Below are 20,623 nucleotides of genomic sequence, written 5' to 3'. Positions count from 1 at the left end.
AAGAGCACCAGCTCCTTTTTGAGCTACTCCTGAGGTCCCTGGACTGGATTCATACTCTATACCTGATCATACACTTACTAAGGGATTGGTATGTGCTATCTCAACTGGTATTGGAATTAAAATGCCCCCTGGACACTTTGGATTAATCAACGAATGCTCCAGTTTTTAAAGGGGATTTGTGTTTGTAGGGGAATCATAGGTCCAGATTACCAAGGAGAAATCCAACTAATTTTATAAAATGAAGGAGAGGATGATCTATTTATTAATAAACATGGTTGAATTGTCCAATTGTGGATTCTTTCATGTGTAATTTTCAAAATACAAAAAGGAGAACCTCCCAATTTACTAACAGTTAGAGGTGATAAAGGGTTTAGAACCACAAATGAAATATATGCAGCTGAAGGTAAAATCTGGGTGAAGCATACTTCCAGTCCTACTGTACCTGCTGATGTCATTGCACAGGGGAAGGAAAATACCATGTTAATGATGCCCCTCAGACAGGAAAAATGGAAACATATGCCATTAACACATTGTTATTCTTGTGAATAAACTACTCTTGGAAGCCTGACTGTAATGTGGATTGTCATTGACACCTCAAGCTACAATTAAAAAAAAAATATGGAGAAAGATATTGGGGAATCTTCAGGTGGAGAAATATGAGCTGGATCTGGCCTCAGGATCACTTCACCTGCCCAACAAACAAGGTCAATCCTTTCCTAACTTTGGCTTTCCATGGACAAAATTTATCTATCTGCTAGATTACACAACACTGATAAAGATGTAGTTCAAGCCTTGATCATTACTACATGAATGCCTACTACATTGAAACCACATGAACTTAGCTTAATGTATGACAAAGATGTTTTACATTCGTTTAACGACTCAGCAGTATTTCAGCTATACCAAACTTAACCCTTAACTGACATGTTTGATTGCACTGTTTGTTCTATGCAGTAGGTATACTACCTTGCTCAAAAGGATAAAGCCCAAGGAATTTTAATGTCTACTAATGCCTATGCAATATCACATAGGAACCTGGAATGTTAGGTCCATGAATCAAGGAAAATTGGAAGTGGTCAAACAGGAGATGGCAAGAGTGAACATTGACATTTTAGGAATCAGTGAATTAATGGACTGGAATGGGAGAATTTAACTCAGGTGACCATTATTTCTGCTATTGTAGCAAGAATCCGTTAGAAGAAATGGAGTAGCCATCATAGTCAACAAAAAAGTCTTAAATGCGGTACTTGGATGCAATGTCAAAAACGACAGAATGATCCCTGTTCATTTCCAAGGCAAACCATTCAATATCACGGTAATCCAAGTCTATGCCCAACCAGTAATGCTGAAGAAGCTGAAGTTGAACGGTTCTATGAAGACCTACAAGATCTTTAAGAACTAACACCCAAAAAAGATGTCCTTTTCTTTCTAGGGAACTTGAATGCAAAAGTAGGAAGTCAAGAAACACCTGGAGTAACAGGCAAATTTGGCCTTGGAGTACAGAATGAAGCAGGACAAAGGCTAATAGAGTTCTGCCAAGAGAACGCACTAGTCATAGCAAACACCTTCTTCCAATGACACAAGAGGACTCTACACATGGACATCACCAGATGGCCAACACTGAACTCAGATTGACTATATTCTTTGCAGCCAAAGGTGGAGAAGCTCTATACAGTCAGCAAAAACAAGACCGGGAGCTGACTGTAGCTCAGATCATGAACTCCTTATTGCCAAATTCAGACTTAAATTGAAGACCACTTAAATTTACTAGACCATTCAGGTGTGACCTAAATCAAATTGCTTATGATTATACAGTGGAAGTGAGAAATAGATTTAAGGAAATAGATCTGATGGACAGAATGCCTGATGAACTATGGATGGAGATTTGTGACATTGTACAGGAGATAGTATCAAGACCATCCCCAAGAAAAAGAAATGCAAAAAAGCAAAATGGCTGTCTGGGGAGGCCTTACAAATAGCTGTGAAAAGAAGAGAAGTGAAAAGCAAAGGAGAAAAGGAAAGATATACCCATTTGAATGCAGAGTTCCAAAGAATAACAAGGAGAGATAAGAAAGCCTTCCTCAGTGATCAATGCAAAGAAATGGAGGAAAACAACAGAATGGGAAAGTCTAGAGATCTCTTTAAGAATTTTAGAGACACCAAGGGAACATTTCATGCAAAGATGGGCTTGATAAAGGACAGAAATGGTATGGACCTAACAGAAGCAGAAGATATTAAGAAGAGGTGTCAAGAATACACAGAGGAACTGTACAAAAAAGATCTTCATGACCCAGATAATCATGATGGTGTGATCACTGACCTAGAGCCAGACATCCTGGAATGTGAAGTCAAGTGGGCCTTAGAAAGCATCACTATGAACAAAGCTAGTGGAGGTGATGGAATTCCAGTTGAGCTATTTCAAATCCTAAAGGATGATGCTGTGAAAGTGCTGCACTCAATATGCCAGCAAATTTGGAAAACTCAGCAGTGGCCACAGGACTGGAAAAGGTCAGTTTTCATTACAATCCCAAAGAAAGGCAATGCCAAAGAATGTGCAAACTACCGCACAATTGCAGTCATCTCACATGCTAGTAAAGTAAAACTCAAAATTCTCCAAGCCAGGCTTCAGCAATACGTGAACCATGAACTTCCAGATGTTCAAGCTGGTTTTAGAAAAGGCAGAGGAACCAGAGATCAAATTGCCAACATCTGCTGGATCATCGAAAAAGCAAGAGAGTTCCAGAAAAACATCTATTTCTGCTTTATTGACTATGCCAAAGCCTTGGACTGTGTGGATCACAATAAACTGTGGAAAATTCTGAAACAGATGGGAATACCAGACCACCTGACCTGCCTCTTGAGAAACCTGTATGCAGGTCAGGAAGCAACAGTTAGAACTGGACACGGAACAACAGACTGGTTCCAAATAGGAAGAGGAGTACGTCAAGGCTGTATATTGTCACCCTGCTTACTCCTTGGAAGAAAAGTTATGACCAACCCAGAAAGCATATTAAAAAGCAGAGACATTAGTTTGCCAACAACAGTCTATCTAGTCAAGGCTATGGTTTTTCCAGTAGTCATGTATGGATGTGAGAGTTGGACTATAAAGAAAGCTAAGTGCCGAAGAATTGATGCTTTTGAACTGCTGTGTTGGAGAAGGCTCTTGAGAGTCCCTTGGACTGCAAGGAAATCCAACCGGTCCATCCTAAAGGAGATCAGTCTTGAGTTTTCATTGGAAGGACTGATGTTGAAGCTGAAACTCTAATACTTGGCCACCTGATAAGAAGAGCTGACTCATTGGAAAAGATCCTGATGCTGGGAAAGATTGAAGGCAGGAGGAGAAGGGGACGATGGAGAATCACATGGTTGGATGGCATCACCGACACAATGGACATGAATTTGGGTAGAATCCAGGAGTCGGTGATGGATAGGGAGGCCTGGCGTGCTGCAATTCATGCAGTTGCCTAGAGTCAGATATGACTGAGTGACTGAACTGAACTGAATTCGTATGCATGGAAAAAACTGTTTAGATAATGGGTTCCTGAGAACCCCTGTATGTTTATCCTTGAAGGCATTACAAAATGCACTGCTATCTGGTGGCAGGGAACCGAATAGCATTATAAGACAGTTAACACAAGTATAATGTACCTATTTCATGTGTTATATGTTGTGTTTGGAAGAGTATTGGTTGCTACATTTTACTGGGAATTATCTGGACTTTAATAATCATACCCACTTACTGAAAGATTGTGACAATGCACTGAGGGACTGCTATGTGGACCAACCTCTCAAATTTGGGAATCTTACTTATTAGAGATCTTTATCAACTATTGTGAACAGACTATCTTCCCTAAATCCTATCATACATTTTTTGAAACAGCCCCTTGATTTGTATATATTGTAACCAATGATGTAGAAACTACTTCATGTATCAGTTAGGAACTCTTTTTTTATTTTGGATGTCTAGGACATGTTGATCATTTATTTTGAAAGGGTACCACCTATTATTTTCCCCCATGAGAACTCAGGTATTATGGACTCAAATGTTATTTCCTACTCTTTCTGTCTCCAGTATTAGCTTTCTCTTAGAATCCTTAGGTAAGAATTTGCAAGGAACCAGAGTTATGAAATTTCAGAGATGAACAGAATTGTGCCTTGTAGAACATCTGTGATTACTACTACTGCTGCCAATAAGTTAATGGATATAGGAAGGTTAGGAAAATTAAAATGGAGGAAGTCTTGTTCAGGCTTCAGAAGCCTGCTTCTGACCTGCCTGGACACTGCCTGAATTCTTTGCCTGCCTGCAAACACAGGAAATCAGTGGCACTTTAGATAAGAACAGGAGAGGGTCTTGGAATTCTTGAGCCACTGGAGGTCTGGCCGACCTCCCCGACCTGTCCCAGGGTCTAAGAAGTCTTATGACTCACAAGGTGAGACAAGCTTCACTGCAAAAGTTAAAGAAAAACAAGAGCTGCATTTTTGCATGCAAACTGATGATGATATCAGTTTTTGGTCTGGGATTGTAAGCAGGAGCCCCCAGAGCTGCAATTTGAAGGCTCACCTGTGGATGAACACACTATCTGGGACCCTTTCCTAATTGGGACTCCAGATTGCTGTTAACGAGGTTCTCAGTGCTGTTCAAATTTGGATGTAGGTTATCAGCCCAATTTGGTGACATATATGCTGTTACTTTTACTGTTTCCTTTTTTTTTAATGATTGTATATTGAAATTAAGCCAAGCAGTCCTCTATAAAAAAATTGAAATTGTTTGTGTGTAATGAGTGGTTTCTTTTGTTAATGAATCATTTGCACCTAAAATGAGAGTAAAACTTTCAGCAAAACAATAATCCAAGGTTTTGCCTGGAGTTCAGAACTACAGCAGTTACCATTCTCATGGAAAGAATCAGGCATTCCAGCACTTTATCTGGTTTAGCGCTTGTTTTACTGCTCTCACCTTTGTAGCTAACTCTACAAATCTTACCCCAACACCTTTCTCTTCTTTTCTTCCTTCCCCTTTATACATTCCTACTTCCATGAATTTGCAAAGATCTGATTATGCGTGGTGAGTGTTGTGAGAACTTGACATACTGGAAGAAAATAAAGAATCGATTTGTCAAAAAACACAAAAGAACAGTTTTGTCTTCATTTCAGCGTGCCTTAGTTTTGACGAGTGTTTTGCCTTCCATGTTTTCATTTCAACTAAACCTGTGGAAAGCTGAGGGGATGGTGTTATGGGTAGAGAGTAACTGGCATGGCTTCATCCCTTGGACCACAGAGGGCCTTGCCCCAGCATTCACATGACTGAAGTGTGAAAACACTCTGGCTGCACTTATATATAAAGGCCTCTCTTACATAACATGGTTGTAATCATTAGTCCAATTCTACAGATATTTTACACATAAAAGTCCTAGTTAGGACTCAAGGCATCATTATATGCAGGAAGTGCAACCAGGACCCCAAGACAGAAGGCTTTAGGAATCCACTTTCTTTTTTTCACTTGTGACATTTGAATTAGGTCCATTTTTCTCATATCCTTTAAAGGAGTACAATCTTTTAACTAAGTCCTTACTGTTCATGAAGCACTTTCCTTTCTTAAGGCACAACATTTACTTATTATTATTCTCTAATTTTATTGAGATATAATTGACATATTCTATTATGCAAATTTAGCATGGGCAGTGTATTGACTTGATACACTGATATATTACAAAATGATTTCCACCACTGAAGTGAAGTGGTAGCTGTACAGTCATATCCGGTTGTTTGCAACCCCATGGACTCTAGACTGCCAGGCTCCTCTGTCTATGGGATTCTCCAGGCAAGAATACTGCAGTGGGTTGCCATTTCCTTCTCCAAGGTCTTCCCAACCCAGGGATTGAACCCGGGTCTCCTGCATTGCAGGCAGATTCTTTACTATCTGAGCCACCACCAGATCAGATCAGATCAGTCCCTCAGTTGTGTCCGACTCCCTGCGACCCCATGAATCGCAGCACGCCAGGCCTCCCTGTCCATCACCAACTCCCGGAGTTCACCCAGACTCATGTCCATCGAGTCAGTGATGCCATCAAGCCGTCTCATCCTCTGTTGTCCCCTTCTCCTCCTGCCCCCAATCCCTCCCAGCATCAGAGTCTTTTCCAATGAGTCAACTCTTCGCATGAGGTGGCCAAAGTACTGGAGTTTCAGCTTTGGCATCATTCCTTCCAAAGAAATCCCAGGGCTGATCTTCTTCAGAATGGACTGGTTGGATTTCCTTGCAGTCCAAGGGACTCTCAAGAGTCTTCTCCAACACCACAGTTCAAAAGCATCAATTCTTTGGCGCTCAGCCTTCTTCACAGTCCAACTCTCACATCCATACATGACCACAGGAAAAACCATAGCCTTGACTAGACGGACCTTTGTTGGCAAAGTAATGTCTCTGCTTTTGAATATGCTATCTAGGTTGGTCATAACTTTCCTTCCAAGGAGTAAGCGTCTTTTAATTTCATGGCTGCAGTCACCATCTGCAGTGATTTTGGAGCCCAGAAAAATAAAGTCTGACACTGTTTCCACTGTTTCCCCATCTATTTCCCATGAAGTGGTGGGACCGGATGCCATGATCTTTGTTTTCTGAATGTTGAGCTCTAAGCCAACTTTTTCACTTTCCACTTTCACTTTCATCACCAGAGCCATAGCTAATTCCTTATTCATGTTATATGATTACAATTTCTTTTTCATGGTGAGAAAATTTAAGATCTTCTCTCTCATCAACTCTCATATATGTAATATACTATTATTAATTATATTCACCAGGAGATTATATCTAAGGATATTTGATCCCCAGAACTTACTCATAACCTGAAGTTTATACACTTCAACCAATATCTTCTCATTCTCCCCTCAGCCTCTAGTAACCAGCTTTATACTCTGTTTCTATAGTTTTGTTTTTGAAGATTCTGCATATAAGTGATATAATACAATATTTGCCTTTTTCTGTTTAACTTATCTCACAGAACATAATGTCCCCAAGGTCAATCCATGTTGTCCCAAATGACAGAATTTCCTTTCTTGTCTTAGATGAATAATATTGTCTATATACATACATATCAATAAATATGTACCACATCTCCTTTATCTAATTATCACTAAATGGACACCTAGGTTGTTTCCAAATCTTGGCTACTGTGGAGTAGTGTTGCAATGAACTTTAGGAGTGCATATATCTCTGTCAATTCCTATTTGAATTTCCTTTGAATATATAACCAGAAGTGGAATTTCTGGATTGTACAGTAGTTCTATTTTTAATGTTTTGAGTAACCTCCATACTGTTTTCCACACTGGATGCACCATTTATCCACTAACAGTGTACAAGGGATCTTTTTTTCACATCCTTATCAACAATTGATATTGCTTATCTTTTCAATGATAGTCATTCTAAGAGGTGTGAGGTGACAGCCTACTGTGGTTTTATTTTTATTTCTCTAATGATTAGTGATGTGGAGCACTTTTTCATGTACCTATTAATGATTCAGGTGTCTTTTTTGGAAAAACTTTTATTCAGTTTCTTTGCCCATTTTTTCAATGGCTGTTTGCTATTGAGTTATTTATATATATGAGTTATTTATATACTTTTGGAATTAACTCCTCAACACATATACTATTTGAAAGTACTTTCTTCCATTTCATAAGCTGCCTTCTCATTTTTGGAATGCTTCTTTTCCTGTGTAGAAGTTCTTCAGTTTGCTGTAGTCTTACTTGCTAACTTTTGATTTTATTGCTTATACTTTTGGTGTCATATACCCCAAAAGCAATCATCACCAAGATCAGTATTAGCAGCCTTTTCTCTATGTGTTCTTCTAGGAGTTTTGTGGTTTCAGGTCTCATGTTTAAGTCTTTAATCCACTTTGAGTTAGTTTTTGTGATTGGTATATGATAAGGGTCCAATTTCTTTTTTCTGCATGTGACTATCTAATTCTCTTAACATTAGTTTCAGAGACTATCCTTTCCCTACTGAGTGTTTCTGTTCTTAGTAGTCTCTCTGATTCTTTGTATCTGCGGTATTAGTTGTAGCATGTTCTTTTTCATTTACAATTTATTTATTTGAGTCTTTGTGCTCACTAATTTTTTCTCCTGCTTTGTCAAGTCTGCTGTTGAAGCTCTCTATTGAATTTTTCAGTTCAGCCACTGTAGTCTTCATTTCCATAATTTCTTTTGTTCTTTTTTATCTTTTCTATTACCTTTTTTGAAATTCTCATATTGTTCTTGTATTGCTTTCCTGATATTATTGCTTGTCTGTATTCTCCTGTAGACTTGTAAGCACTTCGATAGTAATTATTTTGAATTATTTGTCAGGTAATTCCTTTATCTCTATTTCTTTGTGGCCTGTTACTGGAGGTTTACAGCATTCTTTTGGTGGAGTCAGTGTTTCCCTGATTCCCCCTGGTCCCTGTAGTTTTGTGCAGATTTCTGTACATTTGCTGAAGCAGGCACCACTTTCAGACTTTATGAAGTGATTTCGGTAAGAAAGGCTTTTACCTGCAAGTGTGGACACACTGGTGCATCCTATGGCCCCCTAGGCCTAGGGTTGCAGGGTGCCAAGTGAGAAGTGTGCGGTGGCAGTGAGGCTCAGGAGGCATAATGGCTCTTAAACTCAGGCCATTGAGTCCATGGCCTTGATAACAATGTGGTCCTTGGTGAGTGTTACTGGGTGTCCATGGTAGTTGCAAAGTTTCTTGGGTTTTTCAGCTGTGCCTCCAGGTCCAGTAGTTAGGGACCACTGCAGACAGTGGTGGTGACCAGAGCGGGTAGTGTGCACACATTTGCCTCTGGAGGCCAGCTGCAGCTACCTATGTAGTGACAGGGATAAGATATGGCATTTACGTAGTTGTTAGGGTGGGATAGGCAACTGCTGGTGCACTGATAGTTCAGAGGCCCTGGTTGTTGGCATGTACTACTCTGGCTGTTGGGTCTTGCTCCAGGCACCTGGCAGTGTGGCGTGGTAAGGTGCTTGGGCTGACAGCCTGCAGGTGCTCAGCTATAGGGGCTGGTTGCAGGTAATCACAGTGGTAAAGGCCAGTGACAGAAGACAAGGTCTTGACCGGGCCCACAAGCAGTTATGGTGACTATGACTGTCAGATGTGCTTTCCTGGGCCTGCACAGTCTTTCCTGAGTAAGCATGAACAGTGAAGGCTGGTGATGGATGTCAGGCAGCAGCATGCAGATGTACAACTAGAGGGGCTAGACCCAAGCATGTGCACAACTGCTGGTGGGGTGCAGCCACAGGGGTCTAGACTTGCATTTTATATACTTGCATTTTATAGCTGCAGAAGCCTGGGCTGGCTGCTAGTGCAATTCCTGGGCTCTGGGAGGTGGAGGGAGGGATCAGGGAAGGACTTAGGTGGCTGGAGTCAATGAATTCAAATACCTGTGTGAAAGCCTGGTGAAATATGCAAGGAGATTGCAGCAGCTATGCTGTCCATTGGTTTCTTCCTTATTGTCAAAAGGTGGTGGTTTTACTTGTAAAAGCAGATTACTGTGAACCTCAGTCACTTCCATGTGTGGCTGCTGTTGGTAGCCCCTGGTTTTCTCCTTCTTTCTAGCCAACACTACAAGTGTCAGCTTTGGTAGGATAAAACTGAAGCTGGACCTTCATGCAGTACCTGAAATGCTGGGAAAACTAGTCCCTCATCCCACTCTCTTCCTTTCCTGTTGAAGGGAATGCTTTCTAAACAGAGAGTTCCATTCTGGAAATGAGGAATGCCAGTTTGGAGGAACAGGATGTTTCAGGCAAAATAAAGAGGTCTTTGTTCTCTTACTGTGCATTTATTCTTAATTTTTTTAAAATTTCACTGGGTTGTTGAAGTTTCTTAAACAGACACCAAGCTTTCCCAGAGCTGTTTTTGTTCATGGATAGCTATCTAATTGTTGGTCTTTGTTGAGGGATAGAGGCTGGGGTCTCCTATGCTGCCATCTTGGTGATGTCATTCTGGCCTCAATAAGTATTGATTGAATGGATAGATGCAGCTCTTATAACAACTCTTGGGGGTAGTGTTATAGCTGCCAATATTTTGCATAAGGGCATAGCCTCTAAGTTGTCAGAATCTGCTATGTCCAAGCTAAGACATGTAGCTTTCTGTTGATAGAGACCAAGTTTTTGGATATACCCAAAGTTATCTGTGGGACTTCCCTGGTGGCTCAATGGTAAAGAATCCTCCTGCCAAAGCAGGAGACGTAGGTTTTATCTCTGGGTTGGGAAGATCCACTAGAGGAATAAACGGCAGTCCACTCCAATACCGTTGCTTGTAGAATCCCATGGACAGAGGAACCTGGTGGGCTATAGTCCACAGGGTTGCAAAAAGTCAGACACGACTGAACAACTGAGCACGCACGTGTAGTTATCTGCAAGTGACAACGTTTGGTTAGGAGATTGTGTGTTACTTCTTTCAAATCCAGGAATGGAAGTAAAAAGGTGAGCCAGCAGGTCTCACAAGGTACATAAAGATACTTGATCTCTAGGATTTTCTTACTGATTTATGTAAGCCATTCCCATTGGCACCTGGGTGTAAGGTAAGGACAGGTATCCTGATAGAATTAGGCTACTCTTTTTCCCTCAGAGTTTTGTGAAGTCTTAAATTGACAGTGTATGTGAAAACTCTTTTAAAATTTTGAAAGACTATACAAAAAAGCATATAAATATGCTAAATAAATTGTTAGATTAATTGATCTTTGTGACCTTACGCTGTCACTAGTAATGTTGCAAATTAAGTATGTGCTATCAAATATTACTTCACACTGGGCTATGCAATTCTTTGATTTTTTTGTCTTCTATAGAATTTAATATGCATATTTTCTTGTTTTATAAGATTTTTTATTCCAGTAGACACTTCTTTACTTTTTTGTTTTAGGACTTTCTGGTTTTATGTAGCTGTCTAATTTTGTTTCATGGTTTAAAGAAGGAGTGTGTATTAGGCAATTTGTCCCTTTTATTTAACCTTTTCTAACACTATTGAGCAATTATAAGAAATTATTTTTTGATATTTCTGTGTTCATAGTGACACAAGTTCGATGGGGCAAGATTTTTCTATTTTAAAATAAATCTTTATCTTACTCAATTCACATGGGTTGCTGTTTGCCCTGATTGGCCAGACACAGGAAAGCTGTAAAAGACATTTTCACAATGGCTTGGCATTTCAAAATTCATGCAAATATTGAAAGTTAAGAATTTTCCAGACACTCTCAATGTCAGATCAGAATTTTATTTGAAATGTTTACTGCATTAGCTATTGAGATGATAAAAGTTTGTCCTGTAATCTGTGCACTCAGTTGTGTACTTCTCATGTTGTAGGTGAGAAACAAAAGTCCAGCGGGTAGTGACTTAAGATCATGCATGCCGGTGGGAGGAGAGCTCTGGAGCCCCACTTGACTTTCTCTTTGTTGGATCACCTGCTTTTTACCCGTTTCGTTACAAAGAGTTGCCAACCTTATAGGACTCTGTCCTTGAGTACATATTTATTCAAGCTCTTTCTTAAGGATGCGGTGCTGCGTGGATTTCAGTATCTTGCATTGACGGCCATGGTTAGTCTATTGGCAAGTTGGTGCTAGAAACTTTCAGAGATTACTGTGGTGTGCACAAATCTGACCTGAGCACCTGAGATCTGTGTGAGTGAAATACAAGCTATATTATGTGTTTTTCAAAAATGTTTACAATTTAGGTGGATTTAACCTCTTACTCATTTTTCTTATTATTACTAAAAAAAAGACATCACTTAGATTATTTTCACTTGTAACAATTTTCAGTTAAAATAAAAACATCTGATCAATATCTTTAGATATGATCATTATAAAAACATTTTTTCTTTTATGAAATTGACTACTATGAAACTGATTTCTCATAGTAATTTCATTCATCAGTTGCTTAAAAATCTTGCTCTTAAGTTGCACTTAATAGGACACATGATCACACACACACATACACAGCAAGCACAGAAGCTAAGTGGGAGTAGAAGTAAAGCAAGGTCTTCCTCTTCTATCACTCATAATATTCTGTATTTATAAATCTATGAAGTCAATTTTCCCCATGCCTTTAGAGAAATAATTGAGCATTTTTTAATGTGGGAGCTTTGATAAATTCAGTTAAAGGTGATTTTAGAAATACTTGGCTCAGAAGGTAGTGTGCCCGCAATACAGGAGACAGGGGTTCGATCTCTGGGTTGGGAAGATCACTGGATCTTCAGAGGAGCCTGGCGGGCTACAGCCAATGGGGTTGCAAAAAGTCGAACATGACTGAGCGCCTAACACACTACTACTTGCTCTCTGATGTAGAGACACACTTGTTCTAGTGGGCACCTGGTCTATCTCTGAGCACCAGTGACTATCTGAAATGTTCCCTCATGCTGAATCCAAATCTCAGTTTTCCTGGTGTTATTTATTAAGGAAAAAGACCCTCTGTGCCTTAATAAGGTACTGTGAAAGATACTAGGTTTGTAGAGATTATTATAGTTATAGAGGTAAAGAAACTTTATCTTTCTGAAGAAAATTATCTCTTTCAAGATAATCAGATTGTAGCAAGTTCGGAAACCATGAATAGATAAATGAATCATAGAGGTGAATACAGTGATAAATATAGTAAAAAGTGATAGAACTTATTAAGACACAGACTTTTCCATTGGATAATATCCACATAGTCTTTGGTCTTGGGCTGAGCATCAAAGTTACAAATGTGGCACCTTACCCAAATTATAGATCACAGGTGAGGAGCAAATAATCATAGAATCCAAACTAGTGACTATCTCAGCCCACAGAAGAGCACTAACCAACTGTATGATCAAAGACAAGATTTTTATTTTTGTTTTTTTATTTTATTTTTAACTTTACAATATTGTATTGGTTTTGCCATATATCAACATGAATCCACCACAGGTATACACGTGTTCCCCATCCTGAACCCTCCTCCCTCCTCCCTCCCCATACTATCCCTCTGGGTCGTCCCAGTGCACCAGCCCCAAGCATCCTGTATCCTGCATCGAACCTGGACTGGCGACTCGTTTCATATATGATATTATACATGTTTCAATGCCATTCTCCCAAATCATCCCATCCTCTCCCTCTCCCATAGAGTCCAAAAGACTGTTCTATACATCAATGAAACACAAGATTTTTAAAGTCAGGTTTATTAAGATATACCTAATGTTGTACAGGTTTCCCTGGTGGCTCAGTGGTAAAGAATCTGCCCACAGTATGGGAGACCTGGGTTCAATCCCTGGGTTGGGAAGATCCCCTGGAAAAGGGAATGGCAACCCACTCCAATATTCTTGCCTGGGGAATTCCATGGACAGAGGAACCTGGCGGGCTACAGCCCATGAGTTGCAATGAGTCCAATATGACTGAGCGACTAACATTATGTTGTACAATTCACTCTCTTTACTGTACAGTTCTATGAGTTTTGATAAATGCATTCAGTCATGTGGTAACCACCACTGTGATACAGAACAATTCCATCACCTCCCCCAATTTTTTGTGCTCTTTTGTAGTCAATCTTTCCTCCCACTGCTAGTCCTTAGCAACCACTGATCTTTTCTCAATCTCTGTAGTTTAAAGGCAGGATTCTGAATGTTTGTAAGCCTTGGTTTTATCATTTATCAAAGGAAACATTAATGATATCACTTGTTTCCTGGGATTAAGTAATAAGATTATATAAATATTACTCATTGGAAAAGACCCTGATGCTGGGAAAGATTGAAGGCAGGAGGAGAAGGGGACAACAGAGGATGAGACAGTTGGATGGCATCACTGACTCAATGGACATAGGTTTGAGCAAACTGGGGGAGATAGTGAAGGACAGGGAAGTCTGTGTGCTGCAGTTCATGGGGTTGCAAAGAGTCGGACACGACTTATCAACTGAACAACAAAATATGAAATATCCGACACATTAAGAGCACAAAATAAATGTTACTGATGACAATAATGATTAAAATGTTGAGCATTGAGTTGTAACCCAGAAATTGTAACAGTGTAGTAAGTAAAACTAAGTTAGTGTTAGTAAAACATAATTTCCCATGAAACATAGGAAGATTTTCTATAGTATCCTGGTAATGGTCATCATGCTACAGTTTAAGTGCTTCCATTAATGGGAACCTCAGACTTTCTCAAGGAAGTTTATCACATTGGTGGACAGAACTGATTGCTTAAATGGCTTTTGTTTTTGCCTTTTCATAACTTCTATGCACAGATCACAAGTCCAGTTTCTCTTTGACATAATGTTCTTTGAAGAGAACACCTTCACCTCTCTTTATCTCTATTCCCGAGTCCTTTCCCTACTAACAAAGACCAAAACAGATTAAGCTAGATATTATTGGTAGAGGCTGGAAAGAGGTAGATTATGATTCAGTATGAAAAGGAGTATTCTGAGGGAGTTACTTAAAGATAAAAGAAGTGGAAACATCTCTTAAGATGATTAAATTCTAATTGAAGAATCACTTATCACAGATATTGTAGAAAGACCTTGAGTATTATAAGGGTGATTGGACCACATAATCACTAAACTTCTTGTAGCCAGAGAGGTATGGTTTTTTTTCTTACACACATTTTTTTCCCATTTCTCTAAAACATTTTATCTGTAATTTCAGAGAGAGAGAGAGTCATAGGAATCTAAATACATTTATTTTCCCTCATTTATTTACTGTAACTCATTTCAAGTTTCATTAATCCCATTTGAATGAGAGAAAAATAATGTATATGAGAACCTCTTAAAAAAATTTTAAGGATTATACAAATTATAAAGTGCTGTGAAGCTTTAGTCATAATCTTTGCATAGCCCCATGAGGTTTTATTTCACTATTTTAAATGAAAAATTGTCTAAATTCTACTTATGCTACGGTTACTGTTTTTATAGTTAAACCATTAGTATTAGTTAGTGTTAGTCTCTCAGTCATGTCCAGCTCTTTGTGATCTCATGGACTGTAGCCTGCCAGGCCCCTCTACCCATGAAAATCTCCAGGCAAGAATACTGGAGTGGGTTGCCATTCCCTTCTCCAGGGAATCTTCCTGACCCAGGGATTGAACCTGGGTCTCCTGCTTTGCAGGCAGATCTTTACCATCTGAGCCACCAGGGAAACCATAACTTATGCTTAAGTTTCTTTTTATTTTTCAGCTTACTGGAGAATATTTTACATTTTTATGCATAACTCAGCTTTGTTATTAAGAATATTAACTGGACTACTGAGTTGTAATACAATAAAGCTTTCAGGGCTAGAGGACAGGTGTAAGGATCGGTCTTTGCCTCTACATAAAATAGTCCATACTACTTTTGGTGTGTCTGTGTGTGTGTGTGTATGTGCAGGGTTTCTCCCTTTTACTGCATCCTTCGTCCCCAATAGCTGTCATAACGCACTTACGTAGTTTATTTCTTTTCTAACTTATTGTGGTTTGGAAATCAGATATATAAGCTTATTAGAACAAAGTATCAAACAAGGGTACATAAATTCTGAGTGAGACAATATAAAATGCATCAACTCTCATGCATGGTGCTTATATAATGTTTATTTTTTCAGCTCAGAGTACTTTAAAAATTAGCTTCTGCTTCTCTCTTGTAAAGAGGAAGGCTGAAGCTGTGAGATAATGGAAAATTCAGAATTTATTGCTGTATTATTAGCTAAATTCAATCTCTCACCTTCACATTTGACTTGACATTAACAATGGCAGCTGAAACTACAGCAACATATGCCATCTTTGAGGGGAACACAGCAGGTAGTTGTAGGGCAATATTCTTTTGGTCTCAAGAGGAGAGCCAGGCCAGACTTTGGTTCTAAGCCAGATATCTTGGCAACTTTTACTAGTTTTTGATAATTATCTTATTTAGTGAGTATTATTTCAAGGAAAAATGTTAGTGCTAGATTCACAGAAGTCAGAAAGGAAGCAGAAGAGAGAGTCTATCTCAGCAATATCCCCACTTGGAAGGGCAATAGAGAAACGGGAGGCCAGAGAAAGACATAAGACATAAAAAGACAGGGGGATAAAATCTCCTTGAGGCAGGAAGAACTAGGAGGATTTTTCTTTTAGCTCATTTCTCACTGGCTTTCCCTTTATTTTGGAGGCATATTCTTTTTGGCTCTTTGTTGCTGCTGAAAGACATGGTCCTGAATCTTACAGTGACATCATTCCAGGTATAGCACCAGGAAGAAATTCTGAGGTCACTGACGTCAATGACTAAAAACTCTAATCATAAAAAATAGGCTTCCTTGAATCTTCTGGACACCCTCCATCGTGTGACCCAGCGAGACTTGTTCCCTCAGACTGCCAGGAACTGTGCTGCCAAGCTCTGGAGTTAATGCCTAAGTATATGTTCAGATAAGAACTTCTAAAATTCAATAATTTATTATTGAATTTATTCAGTCATTAATCAATATAATCAATATATTGATTATAATCAATATATCAGTCAATATATCAATATAATCAGTATAAGCAATCATTAGGACCTCATTGAAAAGCAGATACTGACTCAGCAGGTATGAGGTCAGCCTGAGATTTTGAATTAGCTTCTTGGTGATGCCCATGCTAATTGTCTGTGGGCAACTCTTTGAACAGCAATGTTTTAGATTATTTTGACTCTGGTTGAATTTGTGGGGAATCTTCAGAGGAAAGGGAATAGATAGTTATAAAGTTAACCAAATGCTGAACTCCCAGGATGTTCTTGCTAAAGGGCATAGAGAACATCCAAAAATGGAAGCAGAAAGAACTATCTTTCCACCAGGTCTATCCCTAGTGAGTAATGGCAGTGCTGAGACTCCAGAATACAGCCCATAACTTTTCAGGTCACCATGCTGCTTCTCATGAAAGAGGGTTTGAAAAACATTCAGGAGAGAGTGTACTGGAACTGAGGAGAGAGCTGGGGCATAAAGTGATTACATGTGGAATAAAACTGGGCTTCCTTGGTGCCTCAGGGGTAAAGAATCCACTTGCCAATGCAAGAGACTCAGGTCAATCCATAGGTCAGGAAGATGCTCTGGAGAAGGAAGTGGCAACCCACTCCAGTATTCTTGCCTGGAGAATCCCATGGACAATGGAAACTTGTGGGCTACAGTCCATGGGGTCACAAAAGAATCTGACATGACTGAGCAACTAAATTACTCTTTAATTTGAATGGTTTAGTTGAAATGCAATCATGGAAACAATTACAGTACTATATTTGAGTTCTCTGAGGTTTGTTACATTTTCTGGAAGGAGGAGGCTTGTAAGAGAAAATCAGGACCATGATCTGGGATCAGTACTATGACTATAATTTTTTTTTATATTAATAAATTTATTTATTTTTGGCTGTGCTGGGTCTTTGTTGCTTCTTGGGCTTTTCTCTAGTTGTGGCGAGCAGGGGCTACCCTCCAGTTGTGGTGTGCGGGCTTATTGTAGTGGCTTCCTCTGTTGAGGAGCATGGGCTCTAGGGAACATGGACTTCAGGAGTTGCAGCTCCTGGGCTCTAGAGCACAGGCTCTATAGTTGTGGCACATGGGCTTAATTCCTCTGTGGCATATGAGATCTTCCTGAATCAGGGATCAAACTCGTATCTCCTGGCTTGGCAGGCAGATTCTCTACCACTGAGCCACCACGGAAACTCTGTAATGAATATATATTTGGCTGTGCTGGGTCTTAGTTGCTGCACACGGGGTCTTCAATCTTTGTTGCAGCATGTGAGGTCTTTTAGCTGCAGCACATGGAATATTTAGTTGCAACATGCGGGTTCTACTTCCCTGATCAGGGATCGCACCTGGCCTGCCTGCATCGGGAGTGCAGAGTTTTAGCTATTGGACCACCAGGTAAGCCCCTGTAATTTCTGTAAAGCAAGTCTGTGTTGAACATCATTTTGTCCAACTCAGTCACCTGAAGTGTCTTTATGTAGGGCTAAGCAGGACCTCCTTCTCCCAGATTACCTGTCTATTTGCTCAGTTGTGGAGACTGGTAAGGTAAAATGGAAGGAGTGGGCATCTGACATCAGAGAGAACTGGACTTTCAATACATTTTTGCCATGACTAGCCATATAGTCTTAAGAAATTTTCTGTGACTGTCTGAAATTTTCTGTTTATGGAAAGTTTCTGTTTCTAACATTAGGGGCATAAAGTTTCTCAGGCTTCTTGTGAAGAGGAAATGAAATAAATTCAACAAATCTGCTAGATTAGAAGAATATACAAATATTAAGTGTGATGTACTGTAAAATTAGAAGATCAAAAGGAAAGGAGCTACTAGCCTTAGTTGGGTTTAAATAGTTCAGACATCTGTAAGAAAGCTTGGAAAATTGTTTAATCTTTTTTGGGGTAGGGGGGCTGACTGTGCAGCATGCCAGGATCTTTGTTCCCTGGCCAGGGACTGAGTCCATACCCCCTGCACTGGAAGCATGGAGTCCTAACCTCTGGGCCATCAGGAAAGTCCCAGAAATTGTATAATTTTTATACTTACTTCTCTTACAACTTTCCAGTCATGAAAATGACAGCTAAATTAGAAAACATCTCTAGAATCTTGAATTTAGGATCTTGAAACTTGGAAAGATGGAAAGCTCGTAATATTAGAATTTGGAAAAGTAGTCATTTGCTATTTATGGGATGTCTTACTTTTGGCCCCCCTAAAAGCAGAGCTTAGGGCAAGTATTTGGATACAATTAGTTTATTTGGGAAGTTGGTATGCAGAATTCCTCCAAGATTTTCCATCCTAAATCCTGGGACTGTGAATATGATGAAATATGACCAGGGTTACATTAACGCTACCTGGCAAAAGGGATTTTGCAGCTTTGAGTTATTAATTACTCGCATGGGTGCTAAGTCACTTCAGTCATATCCTACTCTTTGCAACCCTATGGATTGTATCCTGCCAGGCTCCTCTGTCCATGGGATTCTCCAGGCAAGAATACTAGAGTGGGTTGTCATGCCCCCCTCCAGGGGATCTTTCCAACCCAGGGATCAAACCCATGCCTCTTACATCTCCTGCATTGCTAGGTAGATTCTTTACCACTAGTGTCACCTGGGAAGCCTGTTAATTTCTTGGCTTTGAGTTAATCAAAAAGGAGATGATTCGGGTAAGCCTAATCTAACAGCATATTCAAAAGCAGAGACATTACTTTGCCAACAAAGGTTCGTCTAGTCAAGGCTATGGTTTTTCCTGTGGTCACGTATGGATGTGAGAGTTGGACTGTGAAGAAGGCTGAGCACTGAAGAATTGATGCTTTTGACCTGTGGTGTTGGAGAAGACTCTTGAGAGTCCCTTGGACTGCAAGGAGATCCAACCAGTCCATTCTGAAGGAGATCAGCCCTGGGATTTCTTTGGAAGGAATGATGCTAAAGCTGAAACTCCAGTACTTTGGCCACCCCATGTGAAGAGTTGACTCATTGGAAAAGACTCTGATGCTGGGAGGGATTGGGGGCAGGAGGAGAAGGGGATGACAGAGGATGAGATGGCTGGATGGCATCACTGACTCGATGGACGTGAGTCTGGGTGAACTCCGGGAGTTGGTGATGGACAGGAAGGCCTGGCGTGCTGCGATTCATGGGGTCGCAAAGAGTCGGACATGACTGAGCAACTGAACTGACTGAACTGAATCTAATAGCATGAGTCCTTTGAAGCAGAAAGTTTTCTCTGGTTGGCTGCAGAAGGGAAAGTCAAAGATATTAAAAGCACAAGAAGGAGCTGACATACCCCCATCATAGGCTGTGAAAATTGAAGGAGACAGGCCTTGGAATAGCCTTGAGACTAGATTCTAGGAGCCGAGAATGGCCCCCTGACTTATGGCCAGGCTTTTCCAAATCTTGCACCTAAGTGCTCAGCCTGGCTAACAGTTTGATTTCAGCCTTGTGAGATTGCAATTAGAAAATCCATGCACCCCACCCAGAACTCTGACCTATGGAATAGGTGATACATTTATTACATGTAATAAATGTGTGGTAATTTGGGAGGGAGCAATAGCACTCTAATACATGATTTTAGGAAGTATGAGTAAGGGAGTAGAGAGTGAGGAAGGCAAGAGAGAAAGTCAATAGTAAGGGTGCACAATGAGAGATTACCATTGGAAGCTGCCAGGGGTGGGGTGGGTGGTGCCAATTCTGTGATCTCCTGTGAAGTGGGCAGAATACCCACTAAAACTACAAGACAGGGCTTCCCTGGTGATTCAGTGGTAAAGAATCTGCCTGCCAATGCAAGAGACACAGGTTCGATCCCTGATTCAGGAAGATCCCGTATGCCACGGAACTAAGCTTGTGTGCCAGAACTACTGAGCCTATGCCCTAGAGACTGGGAGCCACAACTACTGAGCCCATGTACTGCAACTACTGAAGCCCTCACATCCTAGAGCCAGTCTCAGCAACAAGAAAAGCCACTGCGATTGAAAGTCCAAGCATCGCAATTAGAGAAAACCTCCCACAGCAATGAACACCCAGCACAGTCGGAAAAAAAAAAATCCTACAAAACAGTTCAACCCTCTTTTTGGTTAAGTGAGGAAGTGACGCTGTTTTTGTTTTTTGGTGGTGCTGGATCTTCACTGCAGTGTGGAAGCTCTTCGTTGAAGTGCACAGCCTTCTCTAGCAACGGTGCACTGGCTCAGTAGCTCCACAGCATTTGGGATCCTAGTTCCCCTACCAGGGATTGAATCCACAGGATTCATAAAGTCTGGGCC

The 20,623-nt window shown here is 40.3% G+C and overlaps 1 protein-coding gene across 1 annotated transcript in view; it reads left to right on the top strand.

Moving 5' to 3' along the window:
- LOC147367288 (zinc finger protein 41-like) overlaps nucleotides 1-20,623 on the top strand; it is a 44,282-nt gene that overhangs the window by 536 nt on the left and 23,123 nt on the right. The gene's annotated exons all lie outside the window — the stretch shown is intronic.

This window comes from Bos grunniens, chromosome 8, assembly GCF_055505025.1.
Source record: "Bos grunniens cultivar Pamir isolate PY7600 chromosome 8, Bosgru_T2T1.0, whole genome shotgun sequence".
NCBI lineage: Eukaryota > Metazoa > Chordata > Mammalia > Artiodactyla > Bovidae > Bos > Bos grunniens.
Note: the sequence above shows the minus strand (reverse complement) of the source record. Positions and strands in the feature narration are given on the sequence as shown.